Genomic DNA, 19,164 nt, shown 5'->3' with positions numbered 1-19,164 from the left:
CAGCAGCCTCTCAGCCTCTGCACCTCAGAAAACAAATGCACTGTGCTAAGATTCAATTGTTTGCCAAGAGTTGAGCTGCCCCTCCTTTTTCCTATCATTGGCCAGCCTGCCTTTCCATCTCCAACAACCTCCAGTATCTTGGTCACACACACCTCACAGCAAGATGCTGACTAATCCTAAGACTAGGGCGGCTTATTAGGCAACCTTTCACACAGTGCCCATTGCTACTCATTGCACAATATATTTGACTGGGAACGATAAATGCCATGGTTTACATTTGACTCCAGTCACCCTGTCAGTGCCAGCAGCTTAAGTGTGTAAATATCACCCACTGCCTTTAGAAAGATGCTGACATTATGTTCCGGGCTCCCTAATGTTGTGTAACATGAGAGAGGGGAGCAGGGGTGAACCTATGAGGATGAATGAGAAGCAGATGAGGATATTAACCACCTTCTGCCTTATTTCTGAAAGAAATGAAAAGCTGGACACTTATGAGTTGTAGCTACAAATAAACTTATTTTTAAGATTTAGAATTTAAGAACCTGAACAGGTAAACAAATCAATACTTTTCATATGTTTCTATTAATCCATCGATAAGAAGTAAATCTCTGAGGCAGGAACATTATATCAGTGACTAAAATAAGTCAAATGGGGAAAAGCATTTGCCGTATTATTTAAAATTCTGTCATAATTTTATCAATGTTACAATACAGAATGTATTTGACTGAAGAAGCCACTATGAAGAGACGTTTCTGTGCTTTTTTTCTTGAGACTGCAAGCTCCTCTTAAAAAAACCCTGCAGTCATTCTCAGGTTAGGGGGAAGGAGAGGGAAAAAAAAAAACCCAAATGAGAGGAGAATAAGGGTTTCAATTGTGATTTGTTCTGAGAATAAATATTATCTTACCCACATCGTTAAGTCTGTGGGAATATGCAGCACACAGAGTTCGGTCCATTTACTGAAGCTAGATTAGTTATTTTTAGAGTCTTCTATCTCCCATATGTACACAGTGTGACAGTAACGCTAATACAAAGGCCACGTGCAAATCTTGTTTGCTAACAAGATTCCAGACCACTAATGAAAGGACATGGGGTTCTTTAGCTAAAAAAACACGGATATCCACCTACAGCTCCTTTTGAGTGTGAAAGAATAGCAAAATATATTTCTTTTTTATTTGGTTACAAAGAGTATGCTTTTAAATAGTGTAATAGAGTAAGGCAAAGGCTAGCTTCCCTTTGATAATGTAGAGTCATATGGAAAGTTATGCAATGGTTAGCAAGATTACACTCCAGTCAATCTAGTCACATTTCCTCAAGACTGAGAAGGACAAAGGAAGTTCCTTAGAATAAGTATCTTTGTATAACAGGTCTGAATCATACTAGGAAACACTAACCAGATCATCTACTTTGACTTGCTCTTTCATTAATATTCAGAAATTACCATGGTCAGAACCTCATCAACAAAACCTGAGTGTAGAAGGTGTTTCCAACTTGGACTTGTTTCCAACAGAAGCAAAAGGCCAAAACACCTTCTGCTTGATTAATCACCAACAACTACCTTATTGTTCTAGGTGTAATTGGTATCCCTGCTAAAAATTCAATCCCAAATTAAATGTTTATGAGGAAGAATTTCACCTGTGGCCCTAAGGAATTATTTTCAACCTCATTTTTACTATTTTTTGAGTGGGGGCAAAGAAAATGGCCATAATAGATTTTATGGGTTCTACTCTAAATGATGGTGATTCTGGCCCTGGCTTACTTCCAAGGTGAATATGATTATTTTCTTCCCTAAAAACAAACAAAACAAAAAACTGATAGGAAGAGTAGACCTCAGGAAACAGGAGACTAAGAAAACATATTAAATATACTCTTAAGATTCAGATATACTTTTTTTTTTCCCCCCAAACTCACTTCAAATAGCTGGCTGACTCAAGTTTTCCTGATCTCTATGCAGGGCTATGACTGGATTTTTAAAATGAATTTAGCTAAGGAATAGGTATTTACAATATTGGGGAGTATTCATAAGACTATTATTTTATTTATATTTTCTTCATAGAAATATAAGCAATTTGCAAGCAATTTACAAGTTGAAGGATTTTTGTTTTTACAAAGCATATTGCAAACAGCAACAGATCATCTGAAGCAGTTTTCATAATTTTTTATTTATTCTCAGTCATTTTCTCTCTCTTGTTGGAATACTAGCCTATAATGTTATAAAGGTTTTGACCTTCTTTCTGTACATTAGCTGCTAGACTAGAATTACAGGAGAACTTCTCTCATCTGTGGTAGGACCTATACTTGGTAGAGTGGTACATTTAAAGTCAGCAGTCAAATACGGCCAAATGCTACTCTTTCCACTTCTGAGTTAAGGAAATCGAAGCCTGGATAGTGATTAAATGGCTTAATCTGGATTACAAAATCAGTCAATGGACTGAAAGCCATTAGTAGGTGCCAAGACTCTTGATTCAAAACTCAGTCTTTCCACTAAACCACCTTATTTTAGATAATTACAGTGTAAAAACTATTGAGAGGGGAAAACAACTGAGGGAAACAGCAGATGTAACTGAATATTTTGAAAAATTTTAATAAGAGCCTAAAATAAGCCAATATATGATGTACAGAGCAATGGTAAAGGTAAATACATAGGTAGACATAAAAGATAGTATGAATGTGTTTTTGTTTGTAACTCTTTTATTCTTGCATCTGATTTAAGAAACAACTGCATAAAGCAACGATTATAAAACTGAGTTGATGGGTATATGATGTATAAAGTTGTAACTGTATGTCAATAATAGCACTTGGAGAAGGGAGGAAATAAAGCTACACGGAATAAAATTTTTGTATACTATTGAAATTCAGTTGGTATTAATCCAAACTTGGTAATTTTAAAATTAATATGTTAACTCTAGGGACTTCCCTGGTGGCCCAGTAGTAAAGAATCTGCCTTACAATGCAAGGGACGTGGATTCGATCCCTGGTCAGGCAACTAAGATCCCACATGCTGCAGGGCAAATAAGCCCACGCACCACAACTACTGAGCTCGCGTGCCTCAATTAGGGAGCCCATGTGCCGCAAACTACAGAGCCCATGCGCTCTGGAACCGGCATGCCACAACTACAGAGCCCACACGCCCTGGAGCCTGCGTACCACAACTAGAGAGAAGCCCATGTGCCTCAATGAAGATCCTGCATGCCTCAATGAAGATCTTGCATGTTGCAACTAAGACCTGATGCAGCCAAAAAAAAAAATAATAATAATAAACAAATCTTTTTTTAAAAAAAGATGTTAACTCTAATCCTTAGCATAACCACTAAGAACTCAGAAACATATAGTAAAAGCAACAACAAAGGAATTGAAATGATATATCAAAAAATAACTATTTAACAAAAAAGAAAGCAGTAATGGAGGAATAAAATAGACATAAAACACACAGAAAACAAATAACAAAATGGCAGACGTAAGAACTATGTTATTAATAATTACCTTAATTGTAAACAGACTAAACAATTCAATCAAAAGGCATAAATTTGCAGAATGGATAAAAAAATGATTCAACTATATGCTGTTTATAAAAGACAAACTGGATTTAAAAACACAAATAAGTTGAAAGGAAAAGAATGGAAAAATATACACCATACAAAACAGTACTCAAAAGAGAGCTAGAGTGGCTATACTAATACCAGACAAAATAGATTTTAAGGGAATTCCCTGACAGTCTAGTGGTTAGGACTCTGCATTTTCATTGCCGAGGGCTCAGGTTCAATCCCTGATTGGGGAACTAAGATCCCACAAGCCACATGGCCCAAGAAAAAGTAGATTTTTTTTTTTAATTGTGTTATATTCCAGTTTTTAAGTCTTTACCTTTTTTTTAAAAAAATTTATTTATTTATGGCTGTGTTGGGTCTTCGTTTCTGTGTGAGGGCTTTCTCTAGTTGTGGCAAGCGGGGGCCACTCTTCACCGCGGTGCGCGGGCCTCTCACTATCACGGCCTCTCTTGTTGCGGAGCACAGGCTCCAGACGCGCAGGCTCAGTAATTGTGGCTCACGGGCCCAGTTGCTCCGTGGCATGTGGGATCTTCCCAGACCAGGGCTCGAACCCATGTCCCCTGCATTGGCAGGCAGATTCTCAACCACTGCGCCACCAAGGAAGCCCAGAAAAAGTAGATTTTGAGACAAAAATTGTTACTAGAGGCAAAGAAGGATATATTATAATGATAAAAGGATCAGTCTGTTGGGAAGACATAACTATAAATATATATGCACCTAACAACAAAGTCCCAAAATACATGAAGTAAAAACTAATAAAACTGAAGTGAGACATAGACAATTCAACAATAATAATTGGTGACTTCACTACTCCACTTTCAATGATGACTAGAACAACCAAACAGATGATCAGTAAGGAAAGAGAAGACTTGAACAATATTATAAACCAACTAGACCTAAGGGACATTCACCCAACTAAAACAGAATGCACATTCTTCTCAAGTATACATGGAAACATCTCCATGACTTAAAATAAGTACAAAACATGTACACTGAAAACTATAAAATATTACTGAAAGATTAAAGATGAAGTAAACCAATGGAAAGATATCTCATGTTTATAAATTGGGAAACATTATTAAAATGGCAATACTTCCTAAACTGATGTACATACTCAATGTAATCTCTATCAAAATCAGAGCTTGTTTATTTTTAAATTTTATATTTTTTTGGCTGTACCACGCTGCTTGTGGGATCTTAGTTCCCCAACCAAGGATCGAACCCAGGCCCCCTGCAGTGGAAGCTCCAAGCCCTAATCACTGGACCACCAGGGTATTCCCATCACAGCTTGTTTAGACATGGAAGCAACCTAAATGTCCATCGACAGATGAATGGATAAAGAAGATGTGGTACATATACACAATGGAATATTACTTAGACATAAAAAAAAAACAATGCCATTTGAAGCAACATGGATGGACCTAGAGATTATCATGCTAAGTGAAGTAAGTTAGACAGAAAGACAAATATCATATGATATCGCTTACATGTGGAATCTAAAAAAATGATACAAACGAACTTATTTATAAAACAGAAATAGAGTCACAGATGTAGAAGACAAACTTATGGTTACCAGTGGAGAAAAGCAGGGAGGGATAAATTGGGAGATTGGGATTGACATATACACACTACTATATATAAAATTGATAACTAATAAGGACCTACCGTATAGCACAGGGAACTCTACTCAATACTCTGGAATGATCTATATGGGAAAAGAATCTAAAAAAGAGTGGATAGGGACCTCCCTGGTGGTCCAGTGGTTAAGACTTTGAGCTCCCAATACAGGGGGCCTGGGTTTGATCCTTGGTCAGGGAACTAGATCCCACATGCCACAACTAAGAGTCCACATGCTGCAACTAAATGATCCTGCATGCCACAACTAAGTCCCAGAGCAGCCAAATAAATAAATATTTAAAAAAAATAAACATAAGGGACTTCCCTGGTGGTGCAGTGGTTAAGAATCCACCTACCAATGCAGGTGACACGGGTTTGATCCCTGGTCCGGGAAGATCCCACATGCCGTGGAGCAACTAAGCCCGTGCGCCACAACTACTGAGCCTGCGCTGTAGAGCCCGCAAGCCACAACTACTGAGCCTGCGTGCCACAGCGTGCCCCAACTACTGAAGCCCGTGCACCTAGAGCCCGTGCTCCGCGACAAGAGAAGCCACCACAATGACAGGCCTGCGCACTGCAACGCAGAGCAGCCCCCGCTCGCTGCAACTAGAGAAAGCCCACGGACAGCAACAAACACCCAATGCAGCCAAAAATAAAATTAAAAATTAAAAAAATAATAAAGATAAATAAATATCTAAAAAAACATAAAAAACAGTGGATATATGTATATGTATAAATGATTTACTTTGCTGTACAGGAGAAACTAATACAACATTGTAAATCAACTATACTCCAATAAAAATTTAAAAAATAATAAAAGTCAGACACCAATCTCAAAAAAAAAATTCAGAGCTTTTTTTTTTTTTTTACAATTGACAAGCTGACCTTAAAATTCATATGGAAATGCAAACAACCCAGAATAGCCAAAATGATCTTGAAAAAGAAGAACAACATTGGAGACATCACACTTCATGATTTCAAAACTACAAAGCTACAGTAATCAACTCAGGGTGGTGCTGGAATAAGGACAGAAATTCAGATCAATGAAACATAATTGAGAGTCCAGATAAACCTTTACACTCACGGTAAGTTGATTTTCAACAAAGGTGCCAAGGCAAGTCATGGGGAAATAATAGCCTTTTCAACAAATAGTGCTGAAACAATTGGATATTCATGTGCAAATAAGAATAAAGTTGGACTCCTACATCACAACATATTCAAAAATTTATTTAGAATAGATCATAAATCTAAATGTAAGAGCTTAAATTATAAAACTCTTAGAAGAAAACATAAATGTAAATATCCACGATCTTGAATTAAGCAATGGTTTCTTAGATTCTGAAAGCACACGTGACAAAAGAAAAACTAGATAAATTGGACTTCATAAAATTTGTAAACTTTTGTGTTTCAAAAAACACCATCCAGAAACTGAGGGACTTCCCTGGTGGGGTAGTGGTTAAGAATCCGCCTGCCAATGCAGGGGACATGGGTTCGAGCCCTGGTCCAGGAAGATCCCATATGCCGCAGAGCAACTCAGCCCGTGCACCACAACTACTGAGCCTGTGCTCTGGAGCCTGAGAGCCACAACTACTGAGCCCATGCACCACAACTACTGAAGCCCACGTGCCTAGAGCCCGTGCTCTGCAACAAGAGAAGCCACTGCAATGAGAAGCCTGTGCACCGCTAGCCCCCACTCGACGCAACTAGAGAAAGCCCGCGCGCAGCAACGAAGACCCAACGCAACCAAAAATAAATAAATAAATAAATAAATAAACAAAAAGAAACTGAAAAGGTGGGACTTCCCTGGTGGCGCAGTGGTTAAGAATCTGCCTGCCAATGCAGGGGACATGGGTTCGGTACAACTACTGAGCCCAAGCGCCACAACTACTGAAGCCCATGTGCCTAGACCCCATGCTCCGCGACAGAAGCCACCGCAATGAGAAGCCCGCGCACCACAACGAAGAGTAGCCCCTGCTCGCTGCAACTAGAGAAAGCCCACATGCAGCAATGAAGACCCAACGCAGCCAAAAAAATAAAAGAAACTGAAAAGGCAACACACAGGATTGGAGACTATATTTGCAAATTATATCTCTGACAAGGGACTTATATCCAGAATATTTAAAGAACTCATAACTCAACAATGAAAAAACGAATAACCCAATCTTAAAATGCATGAAGAATTTGAACAGATTTTTTTCCAAAGAAGGTATATGAAGAGCCAATAAGCACATAAAAAATGCTCAACATCATTAGTCATTAGGAAAATGCAAATAAAAATCACAATGAGATACTATTTCACACTCACTAGGATGGCTATTATTAAAAAAGACACTTTTGGCTGGAACTGCCATCTTCCAGTCATTCACCAAAATGACGAACACAAATGGAAAGAAGAGAAGCACCTGCTATATGTTCTCTAGGCCTTTTAGAAAACATGTTATTGTTCCTTTGGCCACATACATGCAAACCTACAAAGAAGGAGATATTGTAAACCTCAAGGGAATGGGCACTATTCAAAGAGGAATGCCCCACAAATGTTACCAAGGCAAAACTGGAAGAGTCTACTATATTACCCAGCATGCTGTTGGCATTGTTGTAAACAAACGAGTTAAGGGCAAGAATCTTGCCAAGAGAATTAACGTATATACTGAATGTATTAAACATTCTTAAGAGCCAAGATAGCTTCCTGAAACATGTGAAGGAAAATAATCAGAAAAAGAAGGAAGCCAAAGACAATGGTACTTGGATTCAACTAAAGCACCAGCCTGTTTCACCCAGAGAAGCAAACTTTGTAAAAACCAATGGAAAAGAGCCTGAACTGCTGAAACCCATTCCCTATGAATTCACAGCATGAAAGGTATAAAAAAAAAAATAAAAGGCCTTGGGACTGTTATAAAAACCACTGAACTGTACACTTTAAAAGCATTAATTGTATATGAATTATATTTCAATAAAGCTACTATTAAAAGTATATATATATACATATATATATAATGTACACACATATGTGTATATAGAGTTTATATATTTAAATATATACATATGTGTATATATGATATATATGATGCACACATCAGAAAATTGAATATAAAACTAAAGAAAGTGAATAATAAAAAAATCTTGAAATCATCTAATGATGATTTTCAAAGAAAAACTAGTACAGATATCATTTCCTTGAAAGCTTGGTGGTTAATTTCCTTGGTCAAGAAGCTGCCTGCCTTAATCTCTAGATTACCTCAGCATATGCACATTCTCACATTAATAATACATATATACGGTCTGCAGGTATTATCAAGCCATTGGCATTTACCTAGTAAATCAAACATTATTTCCTGGGCTCCAAGTTTATATTAAATTCTGATTTACCTTCCAAGGTGTTTTAGACAAGGATTCAGATAAGCCTTGGCAAATGACCTCCAGGGAAGTAATTTTGGTTTTGTATGACCTAGATGGATTTTTCTGCTAAGGAGCTTTACTTGAATAACTGCTCACCTTTTTAACTCTGCTATGGCAGACACACTGATCTCTGAAAGTATAAGTTTAATCCTTAAGGCTGGCCCTCAGGCTTCTTTAGTTAGCTGATAAAAAGGATAAAAAGGACTCCTTGAATAACACATGAGTTGCGATGGTGCTGGGTAGATGAATTTTGGACTCTGGTGATGTAAGAAGTCCAAGAAAAGGGCTTAAGACTTGTTTACTGTCATTAATTTCATATTATTTAATATGATCACAATATGTCATGTATATGATTTTGTGTATGTATATATTTCTATTTAGAAAAAAAGGTCATGGAAATGTTATCAAAATGTTAATAATAATGACCTCAAGGTGGTAGGTGATTATTGTTTTTTCTTTTTATTCTATTGGACTTCCCAAGTTTTACACTGTATATATGTATTACATTAAAAAAATGTTTTTAATTGCAAAAGTGATTGTAAAAGAAATTCAAACACTAAAAAGAAATATAAAATAAAAATCGAAGTGCTCTCCCTTATTCCCTTTTTTGATTCACTTTTCAGAGGAAATCATTTAATAGTTTTATGTATCTTCTTTTAAATTATTTATTTATTTTATTTATTTATTTATTTATTTATTTATTTATTTAGGTCACACTGCGCAGCATGCCAGATCTTAGTTCCCCGACCAGGAATCAAACCTTCACCCCCTGCAGCAGAAGCTCAGATTCTTAACCAGTGGACCACCAGAGAAGTCCCTCTTTCATTATGTTTATTCACATTATATATAGAATTTAAAAATGGGATCTTAATGTTTACGATTCTGCAACTTTCTATTCTAATTTTAAATATTTTTCATTTTTCTAAGTCAATCTCCTTTTAAACATCTGCACAGGTTAAATGAATCTGTGCAGATTTGTTCACTTTGCTATTGATGGGACATGTAGGCAGTTTCCAATATTCAGTAAGTATAAAAATGCTGCAGTAAATATCCTGGTGTATTTATTTTTCTGCACTCATGCTATAATTTCTATATGCTTAATTCCTCAAGGTGTATTTCTTTTTATCATGGTGTGTGTGTGTTGGGGGGGGTTCATTTAGCCCAGTGAGAGAGAGAGAGCTTCTGCAGCCAGGCTTTCTGGATTCAAAATCCACCTTTGTTGTTTACCAGCTATGTGATCTTATAGATTACTTAACTTTTATAGGTCTTCATTTCCCCATCTGCAAAATGGAGACAATAACATTATCTCCCTTGTAGGGTTGTGAGGAGGATTAAATGAGTTAGTAATTACAAAGCACTTAAAAGGGTGCCTACACATAGTTAGCTCTGTATAAGTGTTTGTAAGTTAATTTTAAAAATATCTGTTCCTTTCATTATCCCCTATAATGTTACCTCTTTAATGTATTATATAACAAAAACATAAGAATAAACTTACTTGAACTATCTTGAGTTTTGAAAAGCTTAATAACTATAGCGATCTCTCCACAGATAAAAGGTTAAATGATGCCGTAACTTAAAATTAAGAAACATTTCCATAAGATTATCTCAAAATGTCAGTATTGCTTCCTTTATCCTCTTAGACCTCCCGTATATTTTTAAAAAATCATTTTTATTATGAGATTTTCAAATACACACAAAACTACAGACACTAGTATAATGAACCCCCATGTACTTATTACCCAGATTCAGTAGTTATCCTCAGTGCATGGCCAATTATGTTTCATCTGTACTCTACCCACTATCCCCTCAAACTATTTTGTAGCAAATCCTAGTTATCATATCATTTCATCTGTAAATATTTTAGTATGCTTCTCTAAGCAATAAGGACCCTTTTTTTTTGGTAATATAACCATTATATCATTATCATACATTAAAAACAATTAACAATAACCCCTTAATAGCAAATATCCAGGAGAAACTTCAAATTTATACAATTATTATATGTCTTTCCCCAATACACTTTTAAAAATATGTAATAAGAAAATGGAATTCTTTTTTTAAAATTAATTTATTAATTTATTTTTTTGGCTGCTTTGTGTATTTGTTGCTGTGTGTGGGCTTTCTCTAGTTGTGGCGAGCGGGGGCTACTCTTCGTTGCAGTGCACAGGCTTCTTATTGCAGTGGCTTCTCTTGTTGCAGAGCACAGGCTCTAGGTGCGTGGGCTTCAGTAGTTGTGGCGCGCAGTCTCAGTAGTTGTGGTATGTGGGCTCTAGAGTGCAGGCTCAGTAGTTGTGGCTCAAGGGCTTAGTCACTCTGAGGCATATGGGATCTTCCTGGACCGGGGATCGAACCCATGTTCCATGCATTGGCAGGCGGATTCTTAACCACTGCGCCACCAGGGAAGTCCCAGAAAATAGACTTCTTTACAGAACTTAGGTTCTTGAAAGTCTTCCATTGAATGAATTTTCATAAAACAGATCCTACTTTTCCTTTAACTAAGCTATAAAGTACTTATTATCCACCTGAGCATGCTAATGAAGAGTAACAACCTTTTTTTTTAGCCTTGGAGAAAGAACAACTAACTAGGAACATAAAACACACAACTTTTACAACTATTATTTGTTTTCTGTCCTCACTACCAAGGCACATATGATGGATAGAGTGAATCTTGTAAAAAATTGTCAAAATTCTAGAATATATTTATAAATACATCATTTTTGAAATCTTTAGAAAAGAAGAATGATTCCTAGAAGACAGCAATACTAAGAATTAGTCATCTCAAGCTAAACTTACTATCTTATTTTTTTAACTTTCAATTTTGAAATAAGTTTAAACACAAAAAAATTGCAAAAAAAATAAAAAGACTTCCTATATATATCCTTTACCCAGCTTCCCCAAATGTTATTATTGGGATGCCACAGTTGAAATAAGTGGATTTCAAGAAGGCAATTGACATTTCCTTTAAAATCCTGGATACAAATATGTTCATTCTGTACTACAAGACTCAATTTTGGTTTTCATTTTCTTAGTATTGTCACTTTTTTAAAAAAAGTATGTTAAAATTCTTATTGCTAAGAAGGATGTAAGTGGGTCAGGTGATAAATACTGTTAGGTAAAGTCATAGTTACCTGAACAACTACATCAAGAGAATGTTACTTAATGCATGAAAAACTGCTTGGTGAAAGGTTTGTGACACACCAGTGCCTTTGTTTTGGCCAAGTTCTGTGGAACACCTTTACCTAATTAACTACTAACAAAGAATTTGGAAGGATGGCTGACACATTTCACTACCCAATTGGGATTCAAAGAGATTGCCACAGGATGCGGCACTGACGCAGAATCAACAAGACGAAATTTAATAAGTCTAAACATTAAGGACAAAAACATTAACCGCTAAATTAAAAGACTAAAGAAAAGCTGTCTTGGCAGTTCAGGGAGCAGGAAGTAAGGGCTTTAGTTTACTGCAAACTCTGTATGAGCCAAAAGAGTGATGTGACTACCACCCTCCCAACCCAATGCAATAGAAGACTGTACTCCTCTGTCTTGTTTGACCACCTTTAAAGCACAGTTTTAGACTTAGGAATCAGTTAAAGAATTTCAGGAGAAACTGGACCATGACCAAAGAGGGTAAAGCTGTTGAAGGAACTAGACTTACTTTGCCTGAAGAAAAAAGGGCGTGGAATGACTGCTGTCATTAATTGTGGTGACCTGTCCCATGGAAGAGGAAGCAGACCTAGCATGCCATACCAGACAGCAGAACTAATAATGTAATTAATATTAATAGCTGGCACTTTTGAGTGTTTAATATGTGGTAGGCATTTACATGCATTATCTTGTTTAATATATTTATTCTATGAGGGGTTAGTTTCTATTATTATCTTAGTCTTATAGATTAGGAAAACAAAACTCAGAGAGGCCCAGGCAACATAGATAGTACATCAAGTAGCTAATGTCCATAATGAATTAATACTTGTAATACATTTAGAAGAGTGTTAGGACATGATAAGTGCCTAATAAAACTTAGCGGCAATAAAAATAATAGTATCATTATAATTATATTTAAATATTATTATTATTGTATTGACTTAGGTCAGTGGTTCTCAGCCTGGGCTACACATTAGAATGACTTTAAAAAATACTGATGTCCGAGGACTTCCTTGGTGGTACAGTGGGTAAGACTCCGCGCTCCCAATGCAGGGGGCCTGGGTTTGATTCCTGGTCGGGGAACTAGATCCCGCATACATGCTGTAACTAAGATGTCTGCATGCCGCAACAAAGATCCCACAAGCTGCAACTAAGACCCAGTGCAGCCAAAATAAACAAATAAATAAATATTTTAAAAAAAATACTGATGTCCGGATCCTACCTTCAGAGACCCTGACTGAAGGGGTCTGAGATATGGCCTGATCGTCTGACATTTTAAAAGTTCCCCAGGTGAAGAAAACATTCACAAAGACACATCTGATAAAGACTACTATCAGAATATACAAAGAACACTTACAATTCAACAAGAAAATGAACAATCTGCTTAAAAAATGGGCAACAGATCGGAACAGACACCTCACCGAAGAAGATATACAGGTAGCAAATAAGTATATGAAAAGATGCTCCACATCACATGCCATTAGGGAATTGAAAATTAAAACAATAATATGATACCACTACACACCTATTAGAATGGGCAAAATCCAAAACACTGACAACAGCAAATGCTGACAAGAATGTGGAGCAACAGGAACTCTCATTCACTGCTTACGGAAATGCAAAATGGAGGGGTATTCCCTGGAGGTCCAGTGGTTAGGACTTGGCGCTCTCGATCCCTGGTCAGGGAACTAAGATCCCACAAGCTATGCAGCTCAGCAAAAAAAAAAAAAAAAGAAATGCAAAATGGTACAGCTACTTTGGAAGACAGTTTGGCAGTTTCATACAAAAGTAAACATATTCTTGTGGGAGGGAGGGAGAATTAGATGAAGGTAGTCAAAAGGTACAAACTTCCAGTTACAAGAAAAATATGTACTAGGGATGTCATTTATGACATGATAACAATAATTAACACTGCTGAACGTTATAAATGAAAGTTGTAAATCCTAAGAGTTCTCATCACAAGGAAAAAATAATTTTTTAATCTATTTCTTTAATGTGGTATCTATATGAGATGACGGATGTTCACTAAACCTACTGTGGTCATCATTTCATGATATATGTAAGTCAAATAATTATGTTGTACATCTTAAGCTTATACAGTGCGGTATGTCAATTATATCTCAGTGAAACCGGAAGGAAAAAACCAAACAAACATTCTTACCATACAATCCAGAAATTATGGTCCTTAGTATTCATCCAAATGAGTTGAAAACTTATGTCCATGTAAAAATTTGCACCTCGATGTTTACAGAAGCTTATTTTTATTGCCAAAACTTGGAAGCATCCAAGATGTCCTTCAGTAGGTGGACGGATAAATAAACTTTGGTACATCCGGACAACAGAATATTATTCAGCCCTAAAAAGAAATGAGCTATTAAGCCATGAAACGACATGAAAGAACATTAAATGCATATTACTAAGTGAAAGAAACTGACATGAAAAGGCTATATACTGTATGATTTCAACTATATAACATTCTGGATAAGGTAAAACAACAGACAAGGTAGAAAGATTAGTGGTTGCCAGGGGCTAGGGGTGAATGGGATGAATACATAGAGCACAAGTGATTTTTAGGGCTGTGAAGCTATTCTATAATGATGGATATGTGTGATGATATATTAGTCAAAATCCGTAGACTATACAACACCAAGAGTGAACTCTAATGTGAACTATGGACTTTGAGTGATAATGATGTGTCAACATAGGTTCGTTAATTGTAACAAATGTACTATCCTGTGGGGGATTTTGACAGTTGTGCATGTATAGGGGCAGGAGGTGTATGGGAATTCTCTGTATTTTCTGCTCAACTTTACTGCGAACCTAAACTGCTCTAAAAAATAGTCTATTAAAAAAAAAAGTTCCCCAAGTGACTCTAATGTGTAGCTAAGGTTGAAAATTACTGGTCTAGGTTCTTTGCATACGCAATCTCCTTCAACTCTTCTAACGCTCATCTAATTATGTAGCTGTTGTCATCCTTTTTTACATATGAGGAAACTGAGGTTTGGAGGGATCAAATAATTTATCCAAGTTCACTCAGGTAGTAAAATGGGAACAGGGTTTCACATATTGGTCGGCCAGCTTCTACCACACCACTTTTTAATAATTGGAGCTCATAGATCGGGGTAAAATGCATTGCCTCATGAAATAATCATTTCCCAACACTGGAAATATCATAGAAAAGGCTGGATAACAAGTCAGGGATGGCACAAATTACTACATTGTTTTTTTTCAGTATGAGGGAAGACAGAGTAGGTTATCTTTAACATTCCTTCAGACTCTAAGAGCCCGAAGAGTTGAAGGCCTGGGTTTGAGAACGAGATGGGTCCCTGAGGAGCTATGAGACCCTGAGCAAGTCACCTAACTTCTCTGAGCTTTTCCTCTTATATAAAGATAATACCTACGCTGTTAGATCATTTTTTATATATAATAAAATTATATATGAGGATTAAATAATAATATATGTTAAAGTCTCTTGCTAACTGTAAAGCTTCATAGAAATCAGTTTTAACTTTAAGGTGTTTAATCATCCTAAAACCTGGTTTGCATTACAGCACTCCTTTGTTTAAAATGTCCAAGAGCTCCCCATCACCCAAAGAACAACATTGTTCACCCAACATTCAGACTCCTTAGCACAAGACCCTTAGCTAATTGATTCCGATTAACCTCAATGTTCTCTTCCAGCCACTACCTCCACCCTAGGTTCCAGCCAAATTTAATTTCCTACTCTTCCAAAATGACTGATGACATTCTTTCATATTCAGAGCCTCTCAGAAATTGAGGAAAGCCACAGACATCCCCATTTCCAGTTAAAAGTTGAAGAAATGCCCATTTTTTGTAGTGTATTTGAAATGTTTACAGCTAACAATGCTTTTGATACATAAAAAACTTAGTGTCATATAATTGTGTTATTCATAAGATTTACTTTAAAAATTACTTCATTGTAATGTCAATCAGTGGGATAAGAGTTTAAATTTGAATGAACGTCTTCCTTTTTGATCTTGTTGAACGGTTCCGAGTGACTGTGTATATACTGAAGATCCTTCATGAAAGTGGGGCCTATACCAAAAGGCAGCCTGTTCCCTCTCCTCCCCCAAGAGGAGTCCGCTCCACATCTCTATGCCTCTCCATGTGGTCTTCTTAATGTTTGGCCAGCTCCAAACATAGTTCACACATTATTTTTGAAGCCTTCCAAGATATCATTACCTCCTTGATGGTCCCAGTGTACCTGACAATATTATGTGATAAGTATGATCATGGAGCCAGACACAGTGGATGTGAATACATCTACCTTCCTCTAGACTTTTATAGTTTATTGAAAATGAGGTCTGTGGCTTACTCACTGTACCTTACACTGCTTGGCACATAGCAATTCTCAAAGTTCATTATTCTTAGATTTTGACATCAAGGTGAAATATTAACGTGTAAATATATCCTGGTTTCTTGGGACATATATTCAAGTACGGTCAGTTGCCTTCATCTGGGTCTCCTGTTTTCTGCAGGGCTTTATTCCTTTCCTTTAATGCTCTTATTCCAGGATCTCATTTCAATTAAAAAAATGATACAATAATAAAATCACAAAAAAGGTCAGCATTTTTGGATAAGGTTTCTTTAAAGTATGCTACAGCCATTAATTTTCCAGGTAGGAAGTGGGTGGTATAAATAGAGATGGTGAGGGAATAAAGGAAACTATACATAATTATTTAAATTCTGATCTATCTTTAAAACAAGTATTTTAAAGATTTCTTCTCCATTCTTATTGCCAAAAACTAGGCCCTTTCTCTCTCCACCACTGGAGGATTTTAGCAATCTCCTAGTTAATCTCCTTGTCTAGGTGGCTCCTTTTAGCCATTCTGGACACTCTTGCCCTATACATCTTTGTAAGACTTTTATAATTTTTCCAGTCAGTGTTCTAGTCCAGAACTTGTTACTTTCCTCAGCCTAAATTCTGCATCCCACACATTTAAGTCCCTGCTTACTTTAGCTCCTATCTTCTATATCATTGCTTAATGCTGGTTTTTGCTTGGGGCACAGGTCCTCTTTCCTTTGTTTCAGAACAGATCAGGCTTTGCTTGTATTCTTACTCCTCCCTTGAAGTGTTCACATTCTACCCATTCTTCAAGTCCAAAAGGAATGCCACTTCCTCCTTGAAGATTTTCCTGGCAGCTCCAAGTCACATTCATAGCTTGCAAATAATTATTCTCATGTGCTGAACTTGGGACAAGATAGTGGAATCCTCCACTCTTTTCTCTTAATTTGACCTACTAACAGGAGACCTGGGAACCCTTACCTGCCACAATGGGACATGTACCTATAGATATCTGAGGTGCAAATCTGTAATTTCCAAAATACTAGTTCTTCAAGCATATGTAGCAGCTTCTCTGATTGCTTAAAGGAACACGACTCAAATACTATCATGTAATAATCATTTTCGTTTAAAAGATGAAAAAGTGATAGTACAGTGGGTGTACGGGGCATGGGTTTACTTATCTCACAAACCAATGGATTCATTTCTTGATTAAAAAAAAAGCTATATTCACATTTCCAATTAATTACATCCTAAATGTCTCCAAGCCCGTCCCATAAGCAGGCATATTTCGTTTTCAACGCGTGTGAAATAAAATGTTTGAAGGGAATAATAATGGACATATTGGAGACTACAACGCAGAGGAAGAACTCAAAAGCACACTCGAGGAGCTGCTTCTATTGGGGACGCCGCTGGGCCTGATTCACGCTTTTGGGAGCCGCAGTGCTCTCATCTGTACAATGGAGAGGATACTCGACAATATTTACCTCCCAGGGTGGTGGTGAAAGTTTTTCTTTCTGGTGAACTGCCGGGCGGTTTGCCTACCGAAAGGAGGCGCTTTTCTTCCCCCGACGCACTTCCGTGCGCGAGGAGGGATGACCAGCCGAGAGGAGGAGAAGCTCGTGGCTGAGGTCGCCTGGGCCGCAGCTTTGACGGGCAGCGTCGGGGCCTTCAGCAGGAGCACGTCAAGTGTGTACACACCGTGCAAAACACGCTGAGCGTGCGTGCACCCGTGTGCGCGGGGTGCTGGGAGTGCGCTCGGATTGACAGCGAAGCGTGAAGGCGCAGGGCGTACGACAGAAAAGCGACAGCCGACGAGGCCGAAGGAGTCCGAGGCCCCGGTAGCGGCGACGACGCGTCCGGTCGCCCGGCGCCCCGGCTAGGCGCCCCAGCGCTGTGGGCCGACCGGTCTCCGCAGCGCCCCACGTGGCGGCCGGCAGGGTCGAGCGGGGAGAGCATATTTGCTCCGCCTCCGCGGCGCACGGTTGCCCTCCGCAGTTTCCCCGCCCGGCTCTCACCCGACCCTCCACCCATCCCCCTCCCGGATCGCGATGGACGCTGCATCCCCCAGCCGTCGCCGCCGGCAGCACCGTGCGGGGTTCTGAGCTGCAGGGCCTGAGGAGACGCGTGCCGGAGACGGGACGTGAGCTGGCGGCCGCCGGTCTGGGGAACCTCTCGCTTCCCTGTCACTAGGTCCCGGCGGAGGAAGGGGAGGGACGAGACGCGGCTTTTCCTGTGCCGCCTGCCCGGCTCGACCTGCGCGGCCTGCAGCTTCCTGGGAACTCGAGGGCCGCGGCCGGGCCTTGCTCTGCCCGCGGCCTGCTTGGAGCTGGACCGGGGCGGTTTGGGACGACAGGCCCGGGTAAGCTTGAGGGAAGGGGAGGCGGGAGCGCCTTGGGCGGTCGGAAAGGCCAGGCGTGGTGCCGGCATCAGGGATGCACGGCGGCGGGCCGGGAGCGAGACCCCGGCCCCTGGTGAGGTCGGCGGGGCTGCCGCCGACTCACTCGCTTAGCCCCTTTGTTCCCCTCCCCCGGCCCTGCCCGCGGCGGGACCCGGCTTCTCCGAGCCGGAGCCCATGGCTGGCCCCTCTTGTCCTTGAGAAGGGTTCGCCGCCCGGCGGGGCCAGGGACGAACCGCCGGGCCTCGGAGTTCCGGGCGCCGCTCCCGGGAGACCCATCGCCCTGCCCGCCCCGGCGGCCTCCTCTCAGGCAGAGAGGCTTGCTGCTCCTCCCCCAAAACTTCCCCTCCTCCTCGACACAGGTAGCTAACTTAGCCGGGTTTGGTGCCGGAAAACCAGAGCGCGGTGCCTGCCTCTCCCGGCGCGGAGTCAGCTGGGCCCGGAGTGTTGGGTGCCCACCGGGACCTGCCGCTGGATTTATACACCTGTAGCTGGGTTACGTGGGACCCAAAGCTGTCCTTCCGTCAGGGCGCTTACGAGCTTTTGTAATGCTTATTGGGGCTGCTTCTCCGAGGTTGTTGCTGCTGTCGTTGTTGTTGTTTTTAACTAACTGCCCCATTCTGTGGGGCTGGGGAAGGAGGACCGTAGATTGGCCTATGTTCTGATCCGTAACGTGTTAGTCCATTGCACTTACTTTTAGCATTTCTTTTTAAACTTTTAAGAACAGTTGTCAAGACTGCCAAAATTCCTAATCAAGTCTTTA

General features: G+C 39.4%; 1 protein-coding gene, 1 long non-coding RNA gene and 1 pseudogene across 6 annotated transcripts in view; 2 read left to right on the top strand and 1 right to left on the bottom strand.

Moving 5' to 3' along the window:
• LOC132359655 (uncharacterized) overlaps positions 1-13,398 on the bottom strand; it is a 134,393-nt gene extending 120,995 nt beyond the window's left edge. The window contains exon 1 of the long non-coding RNA XR_009500896.1: positions 13,226-13,398. This is a non-coding gene — a long non-coding RNA (uncharacterized LOC132359655). The remainder of the gene's footprint in view (positions 1-13,225) is intronic.
• On the top strand, positions 7,528-8,014 carry LOC132360577 (large ribosomal subunit protein eL21-like; annotated as a pseudogene).
• A 4,231-nt stretch (positions 13,399-17,629) lies between the features above and the next one.
• HECTD1 (HECT domain E3 ubiquitin protein ligase 1) overlaps positions 17,630-19,164 on the top strand; it is a 91,843-nt gene continuing 90,308 nt past the window's right edge. For 4 of the 5 annotated variants that reach the window (XM_059914035.1, XM_059914034.1, XM_059914036.1 and 1 more), the window contains exon 1: positions 17,630-18,365. The gene's annotated coding sequence lies outside the window, so the exon portion shown is untranslated. The remainder of the gene's footprint in view (positions 18,366-19,164) is intronic. The other variant, XM_059914037.1, reaches the window with a different exon arrangement.

This window comes from Balaenoptera ricei, chromosome 2 (assembly GCF_028023285.1).
Source record: "Balaenoptera ricei isolate mBalRic1 chromosome 2, mBalRic1.hap2, whole genome shotgun sequence".
Lineage (NCBI taxonomy): Eukaryota > Metazoa > Chordata > Mammalia > Artiodactyla > Balaenopteridae > Balaenoptera > Balaenoptera ricei.
This window is presented reverse-complemented; position numbering and strand designations above follow the sequence as displayed.